The following is a 22,704-nucleotide window of genomic DNA, read 5'->3' on the forward strand; positions in this document are numbered from 1 at the left end:
TGTGTAAGGAATGTGCCGATATTTTTGTTGACAAGTGTTTTAATATGATGGTACAATGCTTTTAAATGAGAAAAAAGAAAAATCTAGCCGTGAACGTTCAGGCAGGAATTCTAAAGCTAAAAAGTAATGCATAAGTGAAAGATCGAGCCATTTCACAGCAGTCCATTTCACATCTTAATTATTTGTCTAATTTCAGTCTTTAAGTAATAACCTGTTTAAGATGGCGGATCCAATTCAGTCGTGTGTGTGTGGTTTATGCAACTCTAGCATAAAATCAGAAGATGACTACATAATATGTGTCGGAAAGTGTCGTAGAAGGCATCATAGAGTGTGTGTAAAAATCAATAAGAAAGATTTCAGGAAACTTATTGATGATAAGTCGAAAAAGTGGTACTGTGGTAGGTGTGACGATACGGCATGTCTTAGTAATGAGACTGAGTGTGTGTCTAACGTTAGTGATATAGATGACGTGATTAGAGATATTCATAAAAGGCTTTCAAAACTTGAGGCAATAGAAACGGAGCAGGGCGAGATTCAAAAGGCTGTGTCAATTTGTGCGGACTCGTTCGACGAGGTAAAAGATTCTCTTCGAAAAATTACGGAAGATTTCAAGATGGCGATGTCTGAAATCGCAATGTTAAAGTGCAAGGTAAATGATCTTGAGAAAGAACGTGAAATAACACAAGCAGAGGTGGTAAAACTAAAGACAGAAAACCAAGAATTGCAACAATATGTTCGAAGAAATAATTTGGAAATCCACGGCCTGCCACAAGTTCAGAATGAAAATCCACTTACAATAGTGAAATGCCTTGGTAAAGCACTCGATGTCGAAGTGGCCAATCGTGATATCGATGCGTGTCATAGACTACCCTCCAGAAAGCCTGAATTCCCACCACCTCTCCTTGAGAAATTTTGTAGCCGCCTCAAGAAAGAAGAATTTCTTTCGACCAGGAAGTTGAAAAACATCAAGTCAAGTGAGGTAGGCATTCAGGCTGCCCCTAGAACTGTTTACATAAACGAACACCTGACACCAACCAATAAATACCTACATAAACTGGCGAGGGTCCTGAAGGGGCTTGGTTATAAATTTGTGTGGACTAAAGATTCCAAAATTTACGTAAGAAAATCGGAGAATCACCGATCAATCCGCATTCAGAACACCGAGGACATTAAACGCCTTCAAGGGGAAGATATTACCAAGTCTATGCCATCCAGGCACATTATTCAACCTCAAAATGGCCAGTGACAGGACTACTTTAAATAATCTTATAACAGGATTCCCAAAACTTCCTCTAGGTTACTATGAAGTCATATTCAACTGTTTGGACGATTTCATTTAGCAGAAATCCTTGGATATTACCGTGAACTCGTGTCATAGTTCAGTTTCAGTTAATTTACTTAGCGAGGTTAGGATTTTGCACCTTAACACCAGAAGTATCAGAAATAAGCTTGATGATATTGAGTTGCTGTTATTCCTCATTGGTGAAGTGGATATTGTGGTTGTGTCTGAAGTTTGGATAACTAGCAATGAAGCTAAATTCTATAATCTAAGGAATTATGATTGTGTATTTGCTCACAGAGATGTTAGAGAGTGAGGTGGAGTGTGCGTTTTACGTATCGCATAGTTGGAAAGTAAACTTGATATCAAAAAGTGAGTTGAATCATAGCTTGTTGTGGATTGAGATTTACAGATATCAGTTCACAGGGAAAGGTTGCAATCACATTAACACTATTGCTGGATACAATCCTAATCGGGATAATGCCATTCCATTCCTGAGTTCTCTTGAACAATTTCTCAGTCAGCCTAATAGTCCTAACAAGCTGTGTTTGTTCCTAGGTGATGTCAATATTAATGTTTTATCCAGTGACCAATTAAATAGGAAGTATCTCAATCTTCTAACTTGCTATGGTTTTGCTCTGTGCAATAGAACATATCCAACCCGAATAAGTGACTCTGCTAGTACCTTACTTGACCACATATCAGTGAATAATTCTGAATTATGCTATACCGTATCAAATATTAATAATGACTTAAGTGACCATAATATTTTAGTTTTTGACATGCTACGGCCAAACCAAAACACTCACCTAACGTCTCCTCACTCTAATATTTCTGCAATACCTAGTATGTGTAAGGAGAATGAATCGAGAAATGCCTACATGAACACATGTCAGATACATATCTTGCGAACAGTTGCCAAATAGATATATTGTATGATTCATTCATTAACCAAATACGACAAAAGGACATTTATACGAGCTGTTCTAATAAGCACAATACAATATTAAAGGGCACAAACAAACCTAGGAAATTTCCGTGGGTTACTAATGATCTTCTTACCCTTATAAAGAGACGAGACTGCTTGCATGCAAAACTTAAACATCCTACTCACAAGAATAACATGCTGCTGAGACAAGAATACTGCAGGTGTAGAAATACAGTAACTAACTTAAAAAGAAGACCCAAACATGACTACTACTCAAACCTTTTCAAATCTCATAATAACAATCCAAAACAGACATGGAAATTAATGAACGAAATCATTCATAATAAAAAAGTAACGAATGTCGCGTGTACCACTCTTGAAATTGAAGGCAAAGTAATAACTGATAAACAGGTTCTGTGTGACTCATTCAACTCCTTTTTTATAGACATTGCCAAAAACCTAGCTCTAAGTATTCCTAAACATAATACTGTGACTTTCAGTGAATTTACTAGTCTTGAATCCCTTTACCTGTACCCAACGGATGTAGCAGAAGTAAAGTCAGTCATATCTAACATTAAACGTATGAATAGCTGCGGAATAGATGACATTACTACCTCACTATAAAAAAAGCAAAGGACCCTATTATAGGACTACTCGTAGAGATCATTAACGAGTCCCTGACTACCGGTATAATACCCAATAAACTAAAGATAGCTAAAGTGATCCCTGTGTTTAAGGGAGGGAATAGACTAAATCCAAATGATTATAGGCCAATCTCGATTTTATCAATTGTTTCCAAAATTATGGAAACTGTTGTGAAGAAAAGACTTTTGGCTTTTCTAAACAAAAATAATTTCTTCTATAAGGGCAATATGGGTTCAGGGAGAGGTCTAGTACCGAAGTAACTACTGTTGATCTCATTACAATGTTACAATCCACTGTAGATAACAACAACATTGCAGCAGGCTTATTTATTGATCTTACCAAAGCTTTTGATACTGTTGATCATAGTATTTTTTTAAGAAAATTAGAAAAGGCTGGAATTCGTGGCCTTGCGCTGAATTGGTTTCGAAATTACTTAACAGGACGAAAGCAACTTGTTACTGTGAATAATTACTCAAGCTCTGCCAAGTATGTAACCCATGGTGTCCCACAAAGTTCCATACTAGGTCCTATTTTATTTCTCATTTATATAAATGATATTTCTTCATGTAATCTAAATTGCTATATCACATTATACGCTGATGACACCAAAATCTTCTATACGGGCAAGAGTAAGGACACAGTTTTAGAAAACATGCAGTAGGACATACTCACTCTCTTACACTGGTACCGCTGTAACAAATTGACAGTGAATCTGCAGAAAACTAAATACATACATTTTCAAAACAAAAAGTCATTCACTCAAATAGTGATAAATTACTAATAAATGATACGGAAATAGAAAAAGCAAATAAAGTGAAATATCTTGGATTAATTATTGATGAGAACCTGACCTGGAATGACCATGTTGAATACATAACTAAGAAAATCGCCCCAGTTGCTGGGTTACTAAAAAGACTTAGATATTTAATCCCTAAACACCTCCTCCTACAAATTTATTATTCACTAGTACATAGCCACTTGCAGTACTTATGTGTAATTTGGTCACATTGTATAAAGTCTTCCCTAAATGAACTAATGGTGATACAGAACAGGGCAATAAGGAACATATTTTATACACCCCAGTAAAAGACCTATACACTCAGACCAAAATTCCACCTCTGAGCATAATTACAGAGCTTAATTCTGTCTTACTAATGTATAAAATAAAAAGAAATATAATATTTCACAACACTACTTTAATAACCAATTCAGACAACCACAGGTATCAAACTAGACATGCAGATGACTTGGCCTTGTAACACATCCACTCTTCTAAGTATGGGAAGAACAGTTGTAAATTCTCAGCAATTCAAGCATACAACAAACTTCCTGCCGATGTAAAAAATGCCCCTACTTTAATAACTTTCAAACGAAAGGCAAAGGGAAATTTATGGAATAGATACTTCATAGGTGAAATATAAATATGTAATGTTTAAAACAACACTCGCCCCGCTTTGTCAATCCTGTTGCATTGTTACTCACTTGTAGTACTAAGTATTTTAAGTATCTTAGTATAATTAAGGAATTATAGGATGGTATTTTATTTTTATTTTTTACACTTTCTGTATTGATGCCTCTACTTTTACTGTTTAAGTCACCTGATTATATCATTGTAAGTATTCAGAGTTTGTAGATCCGCCATTGAATATATTATTCATTGTACAATTCCTCTGTATGAGCCTTTGGCTCGTTGGAATTAATTATTGAAATACATTTCTATCTAATAATTCTTCATTAATTTATCCAGAATTGCTTTAGCAACTTTGAAGTTAACATCTTAGTAACACTTTCTTTCTAGACGTAATTTATTTATCCATTTCATATATACATGTCCATTGATATTTGAATTTAGCGCGAATTTTCAGGTCAAGCCACTAGGAGCGCTACTTGCGATTTGTCTCCCATTTTAACAAGGCTAAATCCGGAAGTGTCGCGTATTGTCTCTACTGTATTTGTTATAAGTCTTGACCAGCACAAAATCGGCATTATTAGAAATGCAGATTTTTGGTATGTTTTGTTGAGTTTATTATTTGCAGCACTGTGAACGTATTTTAAAAACAACTATTTCAGACGAATATTACGGAGGAAAATTAAACTTGTGAAATTAGGAGACAAGTAACTAAAATAGGTTAACAGAGTGAGACCTATTCACGTCACCATATCGCTTAACTGGTACATCAGAATATCACACATATAAAATGGTACTTAACACGTTTCATACAAAAATGAACGGATATATTCCTAGCGAATTGCATTTATCTCCATCTCAATAGTTTAAATCAACTGATCATAAGTAGCACGCTTAAATCGGGATTTAGAAACACTCCGCAATGCTCTTCTTATGGAAGGCCGCCTTGTTTTGCTCTACACAAGACCGACTCCAATCCTCGGACCGTAATATTAAAAAACATGCCAGCCGAAGTAGCCGGATTGCTGGTATTAGCTGACGCGAAAATATCACGTACATATTATATAAACGGCGGTAAATTAACTTGATAAATGTAAGGTCATAGGGGAAAATCACTTTTACAGTAAGAAAACGCTTCGCCAACAAGAATCACATATATTCTACTAGAAAAGAGACCAACAAGCTGATTATTTAGAAATTTCAATTCGTCAAATAACGCCTTTTCTTAGATTTCACTTCGCTGGATAGTTAAAAATACATGATAAAACTATTAAAACGATACTTCTAAGGGAATGTTTCAAAATAAATTAAGGTACGAAATTCCTCGATTTATTCGCTCTCAAGAAAACTGTGAAACACAATTTGTTGCCTTAGTTTTGAAGTGGTGGGCAATTTCTTAAATTCAGCACCCAACGAATAGGAAGTACACCCGAAATAATGTTATTAGCTTTACATCCCACCAACTACATTTGTCACGGTTTTCGGAGACGTCGAAGTGCCGAAACTTGGTCCTGCAGTTGTTCTTTTGCATGCCAGTAAATCTACCGACACGAGGCTGACGTATTTGAGCACCTTCAAATACCACCGGACTGAGCCAGGATCGAGTCTTCCAACTTGGGGTGAGAAGGCAAGTGCCTTAACCGTCTGAGACACTCAGCTCAAGTACACCCGAAATGATTATGTTAACCGAATGAACGGCCCTGGTAATGTTAATATAATGTTGACATATGGCATAACAGCACTTCACACAATGATAGTAACCTTAGTAATGAAACGTTCAGACACTAAAGATATAATAGATTTTTATCCATTAAAAGACATGAGTGCAAAAATTCTATTGACTAAACATTGATATTTAACCACATGCACGAGCTTCAGTTCGGCGCAGTCTGCTTGATAACAGATAACTACAACATAAATCGGAAGGTGATGGCAGTGTAAAACCCTACGTTACAGACCCAGCTAATCCCTCTAATCAACTTTTTCTTCTGTGTAACTGGATACAGATTGCTCCAACTGTCGCACTTATAAGTTTTGTTATACTCCAAGATCCAGCCAGACATTTCCGCAGGCAAAGCGCAGATTATTGTAAAATGAACTTGCATCTAAATCACTCGACACTTTGAAGCACATAGACACTGACGGAATAACTTATATCAGTTATATTCTATCTGAATTGATATTTTTCGAGGAACACGAATAGTTTGGAAGTAGAGAAATGGCTTCCCTAACCTCAGACTTTTTCTCAAAATGATGTATGCATGCTACAGTTTTGTCATGGCTTTCAAATAAATCACGATGTATATTCCTAATCTATTTCTATCTTAATGTTCTATTCCGTAGGAAACTTAAGGATAGTTGTATGAGAGGCATTGCCATAGTTAGACTAAAACCTTCTCCACCTAGTGCACTCATGTTCTTTAATGGGTAAAAACACGATCAAAACAAGCATATTCTTACATTACTGCTTATAATTACAGATCGTATGCGTTCACTGACTCATAAATACATTCGCACACTTATATTCTACAAAGAAACTAACATTTATCGTCAGCTTTCATTAAATTACACAGACTACATACGGTAACAACAAACAAAAACAAACCCAGATATCCAACTATTCCGGCTACTCGTTTCGCCATCTTTGAACGATCGAGAGTAGCATGAAGATCTGAGGATTGGAGTCGGTTTTGCCCTACATCAGCTGATCGCTCAGAGCTTGATGTTGGTGCCACGCTTGGCCGGTAGAAACCAAGGTCTCTCTAGGGAGGTCTGGTCACGCTACCACTATCATTTGCGGTGGCGGCCATATTGGGTCTCAAATATCGTTGTTATGTGGGCGTGCACGATGTAATGATGTGAGTTATTACTTGTATTTTGAAAGAAAATGAGATACTGTGCCGCTCCAAATTGTCAAAATAAGACAACTGACGGAATTAGAGTGTTTCGCTTCCCGAAAGTTAAGCAAAGGAGAGCTCAGTGGGTACAAAACTGTAGGCATGACAAATGGTAATCTACAGATAATTCCGTCTTGTGCGCGGTTTTGTGAACTTATACACTCGTATTACTCCTGAATAATACAGCTATATGTTTGTATGAACGATGTTTTATATTTATAGGTCTCATTATGTATTTTCTTCTAGCATAATTTTGAAGAATCGCTATTTGAACTAAAGAGGGCAGATGGACGGAAACTACTCAAGTGGAATTCCATCTCAACAATTTTCAACGTCCCTAATCCACCGAAGTTTTTGACATATGATAGGAAACCTCCCAAAGAAAGGGAACTGTCTTTCAAAACAAGCAAGGAAAGTAACAGGAAATGTTTAATAGTAGTATTGTAGTTTATGAAAATTTCCTCTTCATGCGTCCGGCTCCATGGCTAAATGATTAGCGTGCATGCCTTTTGGTCATAGCGGTCCCGGGTTCGATTCCCGGCAAAGTCAGGAATTTTAACCGTAATTGGTTAATTTCGCTGGCCTATCTCTTCAAACCAACAATTTGTGTCCAGCTTGTCATCATTACAACAATAATTGTTAATAGCAGTCTTTTACGGTACTGTAGTTACTATTTACAGCTATATTTCATTCACCTTAAATGCTCTATGGAGTACATTATCTGGCTGGACAAATACTTAAAGATCACAACACTCGCACTAACCAACTACTGTAATTTAATGTACCGTAGCCTAACATAATATCCTAATATAATCCCTAAAATAGCCTAACCTAGGTTAACTCAACTTAATAGCGACTGAATTTCTATTTCTTAAGGAATCGTGTCTACCAATGGCTGTAATTTTCTTAACCATTATTATTATTATATGCATGAACGTTAGGACTCAGTTGAAAGCCCCGTGGTCGCCAACCCACGCTCCCTAGTTAGAAGCTCCTGACGCCCCTTTCAGTCACCTCTTATGACGGGCAGGGGATACCGTGGTTGTTATTCTATTTCCCCCGCCCACAGGGTAAAATCAATTTGGGTTGTGACTACGAGGCCCTTAGCTGAGTCGTAACATTGCTTTCACTTGTATTAGGCTCTCACCTATTCTATCCCATCCGACTTCCCCTGGTCAACACTTGTTCTTTTCCGACCGCGACGGCATTAGCGCATTCGAGGCCAAGGAAGTTTTTCATTTCCACGCACTTTGTGGCCTTCATCTTTCTTTTGCCGATACCTTCATTTTCCGAAGTGTTGGACCGCTTCCATTTGTTTTCTTCTGATTAGTGTTTATAGACGATGGTTGCCCAGTTGTACTTCCCCTTAAAACAACAGTCACCACCACCACTTGGTAGTATATAAGCTGCATGGGTTATCAATAAACTAGTTAGGAGTAGCTAAGAACATCACTCTTGTTGCACATGTGCAGAGTATTTTTGCCTTAGAACCCAAAGAAATACCACATGAATGGATAACAACAGTTACCATACATCATTTAATGCACTCAACTCAAGAGGCATTCAGTGTTCGTCAACACACTGGGGTAACCCCTTAGAAACGCAGTATCGGTAATTACTTTCTTAATAAAGAAAACGCTGAAGGTAATTTATTACAACTGTCTCTTGGTACTTTAAGTATAGTACTTCAAGTTCAGTATATGACACAGGTACTGTACAGATTTCTATGTTTCTGTCAATAAGATTACTTATTTGACAGATGATATTAATACGAAACACAGTAAAACCAAGTTGTAAGGAAGTATAAGAGTAGGACATGAGCTTTCCTGTTGATTCTTGTTTAAAAAAAAAAAAAATTGAATTTCAGGCTCTTCCTATTCAAATAGGTGTGAATGTATTAATATCATTTAAGTGTTATAAAGTTATATATACATGAACAGTACATGCCCAATTAAATTCTTTACGAAAATTAGTTGATGTTCTGTTTTTATTTCAATGTACGGCACCGAAATCCTCTAAATTCAATACACTTGCCATCGGTTACGCTCGCTTAAAGACCCAATATGGCGGCTCCGTAAGAAGCATTCGTGACTTGACCTCCCTAGACAGACCTTGGTAGAAACCAAACATACGGAGCGCCCTCTCTATCTATTTCTATACTCTAAGCATAGAACATGCAGTATAAGAGGATCAAGTTACTCTTTGATAGTTCTTATTTTTATCATTCGGCTAACATTGGTTTTCTGAGGCTTCGAATTTCGAAGTTGCCTTGAATTTCAGAATCGTTCAGAATGGTGAAACTGAATCCTGGATCTAAGGAACGAGTTTCCTTGTTAATAGGCGCTACGAAATACTTATTTCACTGGGGATTTATCCCGGCTGTCATTTACTTAGGTACGTAGAAGTTCGGAATGCCGATACGATGTCTTCACGTGCGCGTTCCGGATTTGTTTCAAATGCATATGCTGCATTTGTTCGGCCTTTAATTTTTGTTCCCAAACTTATTGTGAATTTTTGTAGGAAGTTTGAAATATTTTATATATTTTCGTTCGAATTCTGTTGTTTCTACTTTTCTTTTATAGAGTTATTTTGTGATGCACTTTTATAACCTCATTTCTTTCTTGTAATAACGTAACCAACTGCTGTAACACATTTTTACTTGAAATATAGGTTACAGATAAACATGGCGGCTGCTCCAACGACCTTTCATTGCACTGAACAGGCTGGCGAAGATTGGCGCAGGTTGGCGCATTGGCATTTGACAAACACGTAAGATAGTTCAGAGCTACAAAATAGTGTTTTGCCTGCCCTGCCTACAGTATGCTCCACGACCACAGAAAAGAGCCTCGCGAATGTTTGTGTCGGAGGTTAGCCTTTGTGTACAAGAGTGTAAAGAGTGTAGGGATTAATTTTTTAATTTTTTTTTTCTTCTTCCGGAGGCTGGGTGTATGATTCCTTCACGTATGTTCAGGAATTAAACGGCGAATAATATACTTTCCCTTATGGCTACTCTAACGATTACGGCTATTCGTGCAATAAATAATTGATGAAATCTTCGGTCTCCTATATATCTGCCGCTATTTGAAGGAGTCTTTTCGACATTTCATGTTTTGTTTTTGTTTGAGGGGGTTGTGTTCTACATAAATGTGCAGAAAGTATTGACGCACGGTACTATTACGGTATTTTTAATATATGTCATCATTACCTTTATACAAATTTCAAGCTAAGTCCTATTTTCTATTTACCGGGCGAGTTGGCCGTGCGCGTAGAGGCGCGCTGCTGTGAGCTTGCATCCAGGAGATCGTGGGTTCGAGCCCCACTGTCGGCAGCCCTGAAGATGGTTTTCCGTGGTTTCCTATTTTCACACCAGGCTTTACCTTAATTAAGGCCACGGCCGCTTCCTTCCAACTCCTAGGCCTTTCCTATCCCATCGTCGCCATAAGACCTATCTGTGTCGGTGCGACGTGAAGCAAAATAGCAAAAAACTATTTTCTAATTAAGGTTAGGGTGGACCTTTACTAGCTGGAGTGCTAAAGAGAGGTTAGGTATCTGACATGGTCTGACTCGCACGGTCATAACATGTTAAGCAAAGTACCCAACTTAAGTGCATGTAGCGACAAGGCCATTAGTCTGAATAAGTTGGGCTATTGGTCTGGACCCGTCTGTGGGCATAAGGCCCCAGTTTAGAGTTGTGAAGTGGCTCACAGGCCTCTAGTATCCCCTGCGACAATATTGGCTAGTGATGTGAACGCGAGATCGGCAAATACTATGTTTGACAGTGGATTAAACCTCAGTTGAACAGGTGCTCGCTGCTGGTAGAAATTTGATGGGGATGTATTTCCCAGTAACCTGTAGGCTACGAAACAAATAATATTTATGGAGTAAGTTTACCTTACAAAATTGTACCCTCTTGCCCTAGCGCATAAACTTGCAGGCACGTTTCTGGGACATGAAAATGAATTTACTTCCCTGCCCTTCCAGATATTTGCCACAAACTGTACGATTCCATCGCTTAATTGTGACTAAAAGTCTGTGAATTTTGTTGGTTGTGTACTTAATGTATTATTGCGGGTACTGAAGTTGCATCCTGCACCTGCCATGATTTTCAAACTTCGCAGATTTATTTTCAATATTTTTATGCGTTTCACAGAATGTGGCAGCCATGTGCCACACATGGATGCAAGCTCTATTGGAGGCTAACAAACTGCTCTTCAGCCAATACAAACACAGAATATAGTCACATTTCACAGATTGGCCTTTTTCAAAATTTTCTATATAGCCTAAGTAAAAATACTTATGTGGGTGGATTCATGTGTCCCTGGCAAGCATAAAGAGTGGATCTCTCCTATCTGCTACTGGTATTGTTGCACATCATTGAGGAAAATGATCCTGTGTAGTTTAAAAAGCACGTTTTAACCACCGTCAAATACTGTATCCTGTAAGGGCATTTTACTAAGCAAGTGGCTGATGGTTTGGGTCACATTGCCGTTGGTTTGCATTCGGGAGATGGTGGGTTCAAACCCAACTATCGGCAGCCCTGACATCATTTTGCATGGTTTCCCATTTTCACACCATGCAAATGCTGGAACTGTACCTTAATTAAGGCCACAGCCGCTTCCTACCCACTCCAACCCTTTTTCAGCCCATTGTCGCTATAAGACCTATATATGTCGGTATGGAATAAAGCAAATTATAAAAATAAAAAAGAATTGGAAAGATGGTTTTGAAGACTTTCGTCTGAAGCGTTGCATTGTACGGAAGTGAATTATGGACGATAACTGCTCAGAAAGAAAGAGAATAGAAGCTTTTTGAATATCGTGTTACAGAAGAATGCTGAAGCTGAGATGGATAGATCAAATCATGAATGAAAAGATATAAAATCAAATTGGTGAGAGGGGGGAATGATTTGGCAAAATTTGAAGAAGACTTAGATAATGATGCATCTTAAGACCTCCAGGATTTGTTCAATTAGTTTTTGAGGGAAGTATAGGTGGTAATTTTTTTTTTTTCAATTTGCTTTATGTTGCACCGACCGAGATAGGTCTTATGGTGATGATGGGATAGGAAAAGGCTACAATAATATATAGATATTTTATTTATAGGGTGCACCTTTTCAGTACAAAGTTGTGCAATATGTCACATTACATCTCCCTTTGGGACTAGTTTCAACCTAACTGTAGGCCATCATCGGCCATAACACAAATCGCACAATTAGGCCCTGTATCGAATAAACCAAAAAATGTACAGACACAATGTCAATAAAATATACTGTGTGTAACCCATGGGAATTGAAATTAAGACTGGTTACTTGAATGCATTCTGTTAAAAGTTCAAGCGATTCAAGACAAGTGTAGTGACAATGTTAAAAATGGTGAAACCGTGTACATAACATGTATGCAACAAGGCAAGGCTCTAGAATGTGCGTTAAAAGTTACTTACAAATAAGTGTTCTTAAAATGGTGATTAATATTAATACATAGAAGTTGAACAAGGTCTACCTCATGGTCCGCATTGAACTGTGAAATCCTACTACCTTCTAGAAACTACCAAATTATTTAGACCATTATGTGCAACAATCATCAGCATTCAAGAGCCTTTAAACAGAAGCAACCTTTTTAACGGCATGCATCGCACTCATGTGCATCGATTACGTATTTATCTACACAGTTTAATTATTTTTTAATGTCTTTATGAATACTACTTGACGCCGGCTCAGATGAATTTTTTTAACAGAATGAAACGCTTACAAGGTGTCAGCCTTAGTTCAACTTCTGCGTGTTAATCTTAATCAGCATTTTAAGAACATTTTAACGTGTGGAGCAGAGCTAGTTGTTGGCTTATCTGGAAGCAACTTTTTAACGGAGTGTATCACATTCGAGAGCCTTGCCTTGATGTACATGGTTTCATCATTTTTAATGTTATTGTCAGTACACTTGTCTTGAATCACTTGAACTTTTAACAGAATGCATTCAAGTAACCAGTCTTAATATTAATTCCCATGGGTTACACACAGTTTATTTTATTGACATTGTGTCTGTACATTGTTTTGGTTTGTTCGATGTAATTGTGTGATTTGTGTTATGGCTGATGATGGCCCACAGTTAGGTTTAAACTAGTCCCAAAGGGAGATGTAATGTGACATATTGCACAACTTTGTATTGAAAAGGTGGACCCTACAACTAAAATATTTAACTATTATTGTGATCACAGTTCAATACGGATCAATCATCATGACATATATATCTTATGATAGGAAAGGGCTAGGAGTGGGGAGGAAGGAGCCGTGGCCTTAATTAAGGTACAGCCTTGTGTGAAAATCAGAAATGACAGAAAACCATCTCCAAGGCTGCGACAGTGGGGTTCGAATGTAGGTAGTAAGAACGGCAGGGGTAGACCAAGGTGTGAATATAATGAACAGATTAGAGGAGATGTACAGTAGAATAGAAATGAAATGGTTAGAACAGGTTAGCGTGGCATAGAGAGCTTCATCATACTGGTCTATGGACCGATGACACAAACAGAAATGGCAATATATCTGATGTAAAAATGTTAAGATATGCTAAAGAATCAGCATGCTTGGAGAACATATGACTGATATCATCAAAGCTCTGAACATTATTACAAAGCAATATTACTCCAGTTTTGACAACAAATGTGAGATGATAATGCTCTATACAAAGGCAGTTCCAAACAATAAGCTTAACCACTTACTCATATCACAGATTATACATCGTGGACAAAATAAAACTGGGCTGGGAAATATTTAAAAGGCTGACTCGGAATTGACCCTGGAGCCCGTGACTTTTATGCACGCCGGGCTGAGTGGCTCAGACGGTTAAGGCGCTGGCCTTCTAACCCCAACTTGGCAGGTTCAATCCTGGCTCAGTCCGGTGGTATTTGAAGGTGCTCAAATACGACAGCCCCGTGTCGGTAGATTTACTGGCACGTAAAAGAACTCCTGCGGGACTAAATTCCGGCACCTCGGCGTCTCCGAAGACCTAAAAAGTAGTTAGTGGGACGTAAAACAAATAACATTATTATTATTACTTTTATGCACCGATTGGTTGCTGTCACAGATTTGCACGTGTGCATCTCTCGAGTATGCCACTGTGTCATTATGAGTGAGTGAGAGGAGTAGACATGTTCAGTGACCAGTTGACTGCAACCTAAAATGGTGCTAACGATAAAACAACATGAGAGTTCATTGTCGAGTGTTATGCGAAGCACAATTCGTGGAAAACCTGTGCCGAACTATATTTTTAAGACTGGAAGAGTTTTGGCAAAACCTCCAGCAAAGTCTGCAATGCAAAACTTAGTGGCAAAATAGCGTGAAACGCGCTCTGTAACAAATAAAAAAAACGTATTTATCAAAAAAGAGTTCGAACACCAGAAAACATTGCTCGAGTGAAGGAAAGCCTGGAACGAAGTCCGCAAATTCAGCTTATCACTTTCTGTAAATTTCATAAATGATCTATGTGCTATTGGCTTTACGTCGCACCGACACAGATAGGTCTTATCGCGACGATGGGACAGGAAAGGGCTAGGACTGGGAAGGAAGCGGCTGTGGCCTTAAGGTACAGCCCCAGCATTTGCCTGATGTGAAAATGGGAAACCATAGAAAATCTATGTGCAGAATGCCTGCAATGAAGAGTAAAATTTTTATAAAATGACTGTTACAATTTTTTAAGGATAATTATCAGTAAATGAACTTCAAGCATCTATTGAAGTGTAGCATATTTAACATCTGATAATCATGTAAAAATATTGCAATAATCATCACTTTTGCAGCAATCTGGTATCACTGAATGCCACCTTACCATGACATACTAGTTTACTGCAATTGACGGTCTTGCTTAACACGTTCACTGCTATGTAAATTGCACTTTCCTACCCCCAAAAAACTGAAAATGAAAAGAAATGATATAAAACTTACCAAATGTTGTAAAAAATCCAAACATGTGCCTATACATGCGTAAATTAACATTTCTGAAGACATCTAAGTCTGTGGGTTGGATTCGCCCCCTTGGCACCATGCGCTGCACCACTGATCACTATTTTGTTGAAAATCTTAAGTTATAATGAAAGATATTACGATAATTACTGTTTATGACATGTTATAAATTGGAAAACTGTAAGAACCACATTTAACTTTATTAATGTTATTTTTTCACTATGTACAATCATTTACAGCTCCGCCCACCATCCACTGTTTGGTCCACTTACATGTCTTTGTGGTACTTGTCAAAGCAACCAACCGGGCAAAGCCCAGACAAATCTGGACAGCCAGAACAGACAAATGTTGATTTTTTTTTTTTTATTTTTTTTTTTACTTCCTGCTTTATAGCAGACCCTGCACTTTTTCCATTTGGCTCCTCCTTTGGAGTCCCGCTCATCATTTTTCACCAGCCGATGTAAGTTCTTTCTTAGAGGAGTGCGGACTAGCCCTGTTTGACGGGGTGGCAGATGTGTTTCCACTATTTGTAGGTGAAAGTCGTATAAAACCATTTTTGGATTTCCAAGCCTGGTATTGTGCATGTTGTATAAGTAGAAAGCATTGATGATCATCAATTGAATGATGTGAACAAAAGTTTTTTTGTACCAGCGAAGGGTCTTCCATTCGAAAGAATAGTACGCCTTGAGTTGGTTACCCCGATCAGTCCCTTTTATGTGTACATTATATTGCACTATTGGCAAAGGTTTTTTTTTTCCTCAGCCCCTTTTATTTGTGAGAGTGACCATTGTGTTCTCAAATTGCGAGGAAATGTATTGTACCACTCGCTTGTCCCTCCTTTTGCCCACCATAATTCCCTCAGCGTACTGAGCGATGGTTCCACCATAGGCAGTATTGCCGTATTCACCGTTGGAGGGTTGTGCTTCCAGTCAGCTCGGAGTGTTTCTGTATTGTATGTATTTTCTGACAGCGCTTAGACGCTAGGTCAAAACTATTAAAATAATTGGCCATGAACATGGCATGGCATTTATTCATAAGTTGCTCCAAAAGATGCATGACGACTTTTGTAGTGTCCTTTCCTAGACAACTGGTCGTTCGCTCCTGCATACACAATCAATTTGAAAGTGAGGCCCTCAGGTTCATTTAGAACATAAAGTTTAATGCCATACTTATGCCGTTTCCCCTTTATATACTGCTTGAAAATCAAGCGACCCTGCCAAAGTACAATAGCTTCATCAATGGATAGCTCCTGCGAAGGGTAATAAATGCTAAACATTTTATTGCTGAAAAAATCAATAATTTGTTTCACCTCTTCCAGCTTGTCTAATGACTGGGGTTTGACATCATTGATAGGTCTAGCCAGGGAAAAGTGTAGGCATCGTAATATAAGTAGAAAACGATCCCTGCCCTTATACTGTTGAAACGCAGGAATGTTGAAAAACCTGTGAGTTTTCCAATAATCTTAGAGTCTGCTCATTCGCAATGTTTCTATGTGAATCAAAAACCCAAAAATGTCCTTAGTTCATTGACATCGACATCCTTCCATCTCGTAATGCACGATTTCTCCTTTGTGTCTGGCCCACAAAACAGATCTAATGCACAGATCTAGCAGTTTGTTTTCTTTCCTGAATGGTATATTCTTCAAGCCAAATGTTCGATTTGAACAGGTTGAGTTGAGTTCAGGTTCGTCCGAACTTAACATTTCAGAATCAACACTTCACTCGTAAACTCATTATCACTGTCGGACATATCAACACGACAATGAGCCATCACACACTCACGATAAAAACAATTTAAATATAATTCAAAGTTATAACATATATGCCCACTACTGCCACAATCATAAAAAATCACCAAAAGATGTTAGTGAAGAAAAACGGGCAAAAATATATCACGTTACTACTACTCAAGGTGCGTGTGACATACGGTCTCTCTTCCTCAAGAGCTGAGCTCACACTGACTGCTTAGGAATGGCATGGCAACACAGGCCGGATCCGGGTCATGCACGCTGGCGGGAATCACGCTAGGGGCCGGATCTGGTCCCTCAGCATTGACCGTGTATGCTTTCACAGGATTTTGTATGTACAGGTTTTGCCTGCAGAATAAAATAAGTTAGTGTACAAACGGTTGAAAAAAATACATTTTTAATGCTTTGTAATAGGTGCTGTTATGAGGTTTGGTCTGTAAATCCAGTGACTTATTTGGATATTATATGCTCTATAACCTGAAAGAAAAAAAAAATATACAAGGTTTGAAACCAAAGTCAATTTATTTGTACTTTTAATTTTCTTGGAACCTGTTTCAGTGTTTGGATTCATTTATCTCTGGCCCAGTTTTATTATTGAAAATAAAGAAACTTGGAATATTTGTAGAACAGTCTTATAAAAGGAGGTAAAATGTACATATCTCAGAAGCAGCATAAAATTATCTGATCAGTCATATTTGAAAATAAGAAACTTACCAGTAGTATAATAAACCATAAAGCAATACAAAGTGTATTTGATGTTAAATCTTTTTCATAAATTTTGCACCTTTAGGGTGGGGGCAGATACTTCAAAGTATACACATTGGCAGGTATAATGTTAACCTTGCCTATTGCAGCAAGCATTCTGAAGTAAGGAAGATGTTCATTGTAACCTGTGGTTGAACCTGCTCATATAATCATGACATTTGGTAAGAGCAGGTCGTCTGTCTGTAGGATAGAAGGCATTTTTCATATAACAGGTTACTGTCTATCTGGTAACATGAAAAGTAATTTCATGAAAGTTATGTGAAGGTCTTGATAAATAAATGAAGTATTAGTTTGACCACAGTATTGGTGATAAATTTGCATGATGTTAATTCCCATAGGGAACCTGAAATATTTATCCCGAATGAGTAAATTTATAGTACCTATATAAATGGTCCATTATTGGACATTATAGTTAGCTGGAAAATTTATAATGTCCAATAACAGATCATTTATATTGGTATGATAAATTTGCAATCGTAAAGTTGAATCCAGAGTTCAAAATATTTTGAGTTCTATTGTAAAAGAAAGCTGGATACTGCAGTTTCAGGGTAAGAATTTAATCATTTTAGGGAACTAATGTTGGAGAGTATATTAATATTTTGAATTTTATTCAGATTAACAGCTTCTAGGTAGATTTGAAGTTTCCACGGAATGTAGAGTTATTTAATTCTTCTTCCGGGTTGTACCGTGTTTTTTCTGTACATTTCATACAGTTTGCCAGTGTCAAATACATTGCAGTATTCTTTGTTAAGGCGATTGAAATGCCCCTACTTGATCCAAGATAATTAGTCTTCCAGGCATTCGTATTTGTCGCCTTGACAAAGAATACTACGATATATTTGAAACTGTATGAAATGTACTGAAAACAACAACATGGTTGAACCCAGAAGAACTAAATAAATAGCTTCTACGATATTTTCAAAGAATTATTAGTCTGTCGAAATTAAGTTGGCGCTGATGGCCATTTGATGTATAAGAAATACACTGTATCCCTAAAGAGAAAAAGAACTATACTTGGGATAATTTAGCTATTTGGATTTCATCCTTCCAGAATGATTAGTTGTACATTGGATTGCAATGCACTGCATTTATCTGTTATCACTCTGTCTTTCTGTTGGTAATGGAAATAGAATTACAAAGTTTTTGAAACATTTTTGTCCTTTTAGATTCATAGAGGCAAAAGGATAAATTGAATGATGTGATGTGCTTGAATTTGAGCATGTGAAAGTGAAGTATAATGCTACTGAATTGGTTCACTCTAATAGATTGGGATGTTACAGGAATATTTCTATTCATTTTGAAATAGTTGGTAATAAACATGGAAAATTGTAAATAAAAAAAATTAAAAAAACACCTGCCTTATTTGGAGAGTATTGAATCAAAAGTAGTTAGGTCGAAATAGAAATGGCCACGTTCTACTTCTTGTTTCTGAAATTGATTAGCAAGTGTATAATAAAACATGGGTACACATGAATGTTAGACTTAAAATCATGTTTGAAGTTTTAAGAATTATGGAAAATGCACAGTTAATGGCTGAAATATTTTACATGCAGCCAAAAGCTGTATTGTATGTCACATGGTGGTCTTTTGATCTTGCACATTATAACTTTTAAAATATGTATATTTGCTACTGTTAATCAGTGCACATTTACATTGCTTTCTCAGTCTATGAGTTCAGATGGTTGTAAAATTTTGGCATCTGAACTCTTCAAATTGAGTTTTATTTTTTGAGAATATTAAGAGTTTATTCAACAATTTTTCAACCAAGGCTTCAGATTCTTGGTTATTGAAGCTATCATACTACTATTTTTTTTAAAATGTTGTCTGTAGCCTGCCATTATAACAGACAGCTAAATATGTTCAATTTAATTGGGCCATATTGACTTACTCAGGAGCTCATCCCACTCACAACCCCTCATACCAAATAACTTTTTCAAGCTGAGAGGGCGGTATCTGTTGGTCAAATAAAATAGTTCTTGGTCTTCTAGGAAATACTGGCTAACAATATGAAGGGTTTCAGCTGTTCGTTTGAGAAAGTAAAGCTGTCCCTCTGTATTCCACTAAGCAAGAAGTTTTGTAAACGAGTAACGTTCAGCTGTGCAAAGGAGGATGGCATGGACCAGTGTTTAATTTAACAGATCTTTCATTGAACATTCTCCAACTGCAAGTGGTCTTACAGTTTGTAACCTAGAGCCTAAATTCAGTAGCAGATAAAGTCAAGTTGCTGTTCAAAGTCCTTTAATTCAAGTTATTTAGTCAAGTCCAAAGCATAATGTGAAAGGAAGCATTAAGAACAACTATAAGGAGAAATTTGAAAGCGGTTTTCTTTATCATTGTGCATCATTTCAAGAGAACTGGTGTTTTCATCATTTGATTAATTCTACTGCTTTCATTTTACTTCCAATTGAAATCTTATACAGTAACATCAGACTTCAGAGCAGTATTGTTTATCTCCTTCTTTCCCCATCAGATGTAGCAATATTTCATTCCAGTAGCCAACAGTCCCTCCAAATATAATAAACTAGCCAAGTTTCAGTTGTTCTTCCTACCATATAAAGTTTTCTGCTTTTGTATCATTTGCTCTGCTAATCACTTCTATCACCATGAATCATTGCTTGTTATGAATAAAACAGTGTCTGTTTTATTACTCTAAGGGCCGATTGTATAAACCGCTTGATCTTAGATCAGAAACAAAATTGATCTCGGTTTACGCAAAACTCGGACATTTGTGTTGTATAAACGTTAATCTGAGATCAATTCACACTGAACTAAGATTAACTTTGACTGGAGAAATTTCTCCTATCAAACAACTGATTGTTAATAAAATATTACCTATGTTGTTAGGATAAATGGTAAAAAAAAAAATACACTGAAGTCTAACCTCATACATTGCTAGCTATAGGTGTTGTCCGTATATAGGCAATATTACGCTTCTTTTACTGCAGTGTAATGTAATAATTCTATAACATAACCTCGATAAATTGCTTATGTTATTATCATAACTCGTTCGTATTTTACAGATGTCTGATCACTCGGATATATCTTCTGATGATGAAAATGATTAATTTTGTCGGGCTCCCCATGTGTTCTGTGAAAGAGGAAATCCAATGAGAGAATTGAGTGATAAGAAGTTTAACCCTGACAGTAACACGTCTATAAATATCGCTTTAGTTACACCACACGTTTCGAAGACTTGTCACTCAAAGCCTATTATTTAAAGTTACATTAAAGTTACCAGATGGAATGAACAAGGAATAGAGGTGGTGGAGGGGATAACTCTCCCCTCTTTAAGAGGAATAGATGGCATTCATTCGCACAACACGTCAGAAAAACGTATGGTGTTACTGTCAGGGTTAAACTGTTGGATCGCTTGGGAAAAGATACCGTGGAACAGCTAGAATTCAGGTTGCGTGATATTCTAGTTAAACCTACCAAGAGAAACAAACCTTTGTCTCCAATGCACATGTTATTACTAACGTTGAGATTCTTTGTCACGGGAAGTTTTCAGTTAGTCGTTGGTGATTTACTGCATGTAGATGCAGCGACAGTCTGCAGAGCCATTCATTGTGTATCTAATCATATTGCTGCACTGAAACACGAGTTTATCAAAATGCCCTCCAAACAAATTGATGTGAGGAAAATCATGTGTGATTTTTTTCGATGTACACCACTTCCCTGGTGTTCTAGGCACTATAGATTGTACCCACATACCTACAATATCTCCTGGGGGTGATAACGCAGAAGTTTATAGAAATCCTCATGGGTGGTTTTTGTTAAATGTTTTAAGTTATTTGTGATGCTCGGCTTAGATCCCTAAATATTGTAGCAAGATGGCTAGGATTTGCTCACGATAGTAATATCTTCATTAATTTACGAGTGCATGCTCAGTTCGAAACAGGAGACATTCCAGAAGGCATACCCTTCAGAGACGATGGCTATCAGTGTAGTCGTTACCTGCTGACTCCAGTACTCCATACCGAAACAGCTGCAGAGCGACCTTATAATCGAGCCCATAAAGCAACCAGGTCACCAATAGAAAGAACATTTGGGGTTGTGTAAAGACGATTCCCTTGTCTCAGTATGGGGCTAGGAGTGAAGTTACCTAGTGTTTTTTTTTAGAATTGGCTTTACGTCGCACCGACATAGATAGGTCTTATGCCGACGATGGGATAGGAAAGGCCTAGGAGTGGGAAGGAAGCAGCCGTGGCCTTAATTAAGGTACAGCACCAGCATTTGCTTGGTGTGAAAATGGGAAACCAGGGAAAACCATCTTCTGGGCTGCCGACAGTGGGGCTCGAACCCACTACCTCCCGGATTCAAGCTCACAGCTGCGCGCCCCTAACTGTACGGCCAACTCGCCCAGTACGATTTTAACTAGGGTATCCTTCTCCTCCTTGGAAAAATTAGAACGGTCCTTTTTCTGCTTCATTTCAGTCATTTTTTTCCTTTCTTTCTTCCTTTCTTTCGGCACACAGAATACGAAGGAAAACAGATTCACACAGCTCAACGCAACTCGCAATACTCGGCTGTTTCTGCGCTGTTGCCAAGCGCTCGCATATTATCTGGGATCAAAATTGAACCTCGATTCGTTGATCTCAGATCAGTGTTATACAATACGACACCGGTCTGATCTTAGATCATTTTCTGAATTTAGATTAAAACTGATCTCCAGTCAATGATGTTTATACAGTCGGCCCTAAATTATTTCCGGATAACCCAATGTACACACACATATACACACAATTCTAATCAACCATGAATGGCCACACTTACTAATTGCTGTCTATTTACAAGCCTCTCTTCTGTACACACACCAGGGAGTTCCAACCAGTTGGAATTATCTGGGGGCAGCTAATCCTCACTTTCACTTCCCCAAGTCAGTCACTTCCTATGACAGTTGTGTGTAGACTGCTGGATTTGAACTCAGGGCTGTGGGGTTACACAACACATGACAATTCCTTGGTTTGATTCCAGACACAGTCCAATAATTAACACAGTAACAGCAAATATTAACACAGGTCCATTTACCCTCACACTCACGGTAGTGGCTTCCCTCTGACACACGGCGATCCTCTTTCCACAGA

At 37.7% G+C, this 22,704-nt stretch overlaps 1 long non-coding RNA gene across 1 annotated transcript in view; it reads left to right on the forward strand.

Moving 5' to 3' along the window:
* The first annotated feature begins 9,357 nt into the window (after positions 1-9,357).
* The window catches only part of LOC136862951 (uncharacterized), a 52,597-nt gene continuing 39,250 nt past the window's right edge, over positions 9,358-22,704 (forward strand). Inside the window, exon 1 of the long non-coding RNA XR_010859100.2 lies at positions 9,358-9,551. This is a non-coding gene — a long non-coding RNA (uncharacterized lncRNA). The remainder of the gene's footprint in view (positions 9,552-22,704) is intronic.

Source organism: Anabrus simplex, chromosome 2 (genome assembly GCF_040414725.1).
Source record: "Anabrus simplex isolate iqAnaSimp1 chromosome 2, ASM4041472v1, whole genome shotgun sequence".
Classification (NCBI taxonomy): Eukaryota; Metazoa; Arthropoda; class Insecta; order Orthoptera; family Tettigoniidae; genus Anabrus; species Anabrus simplex.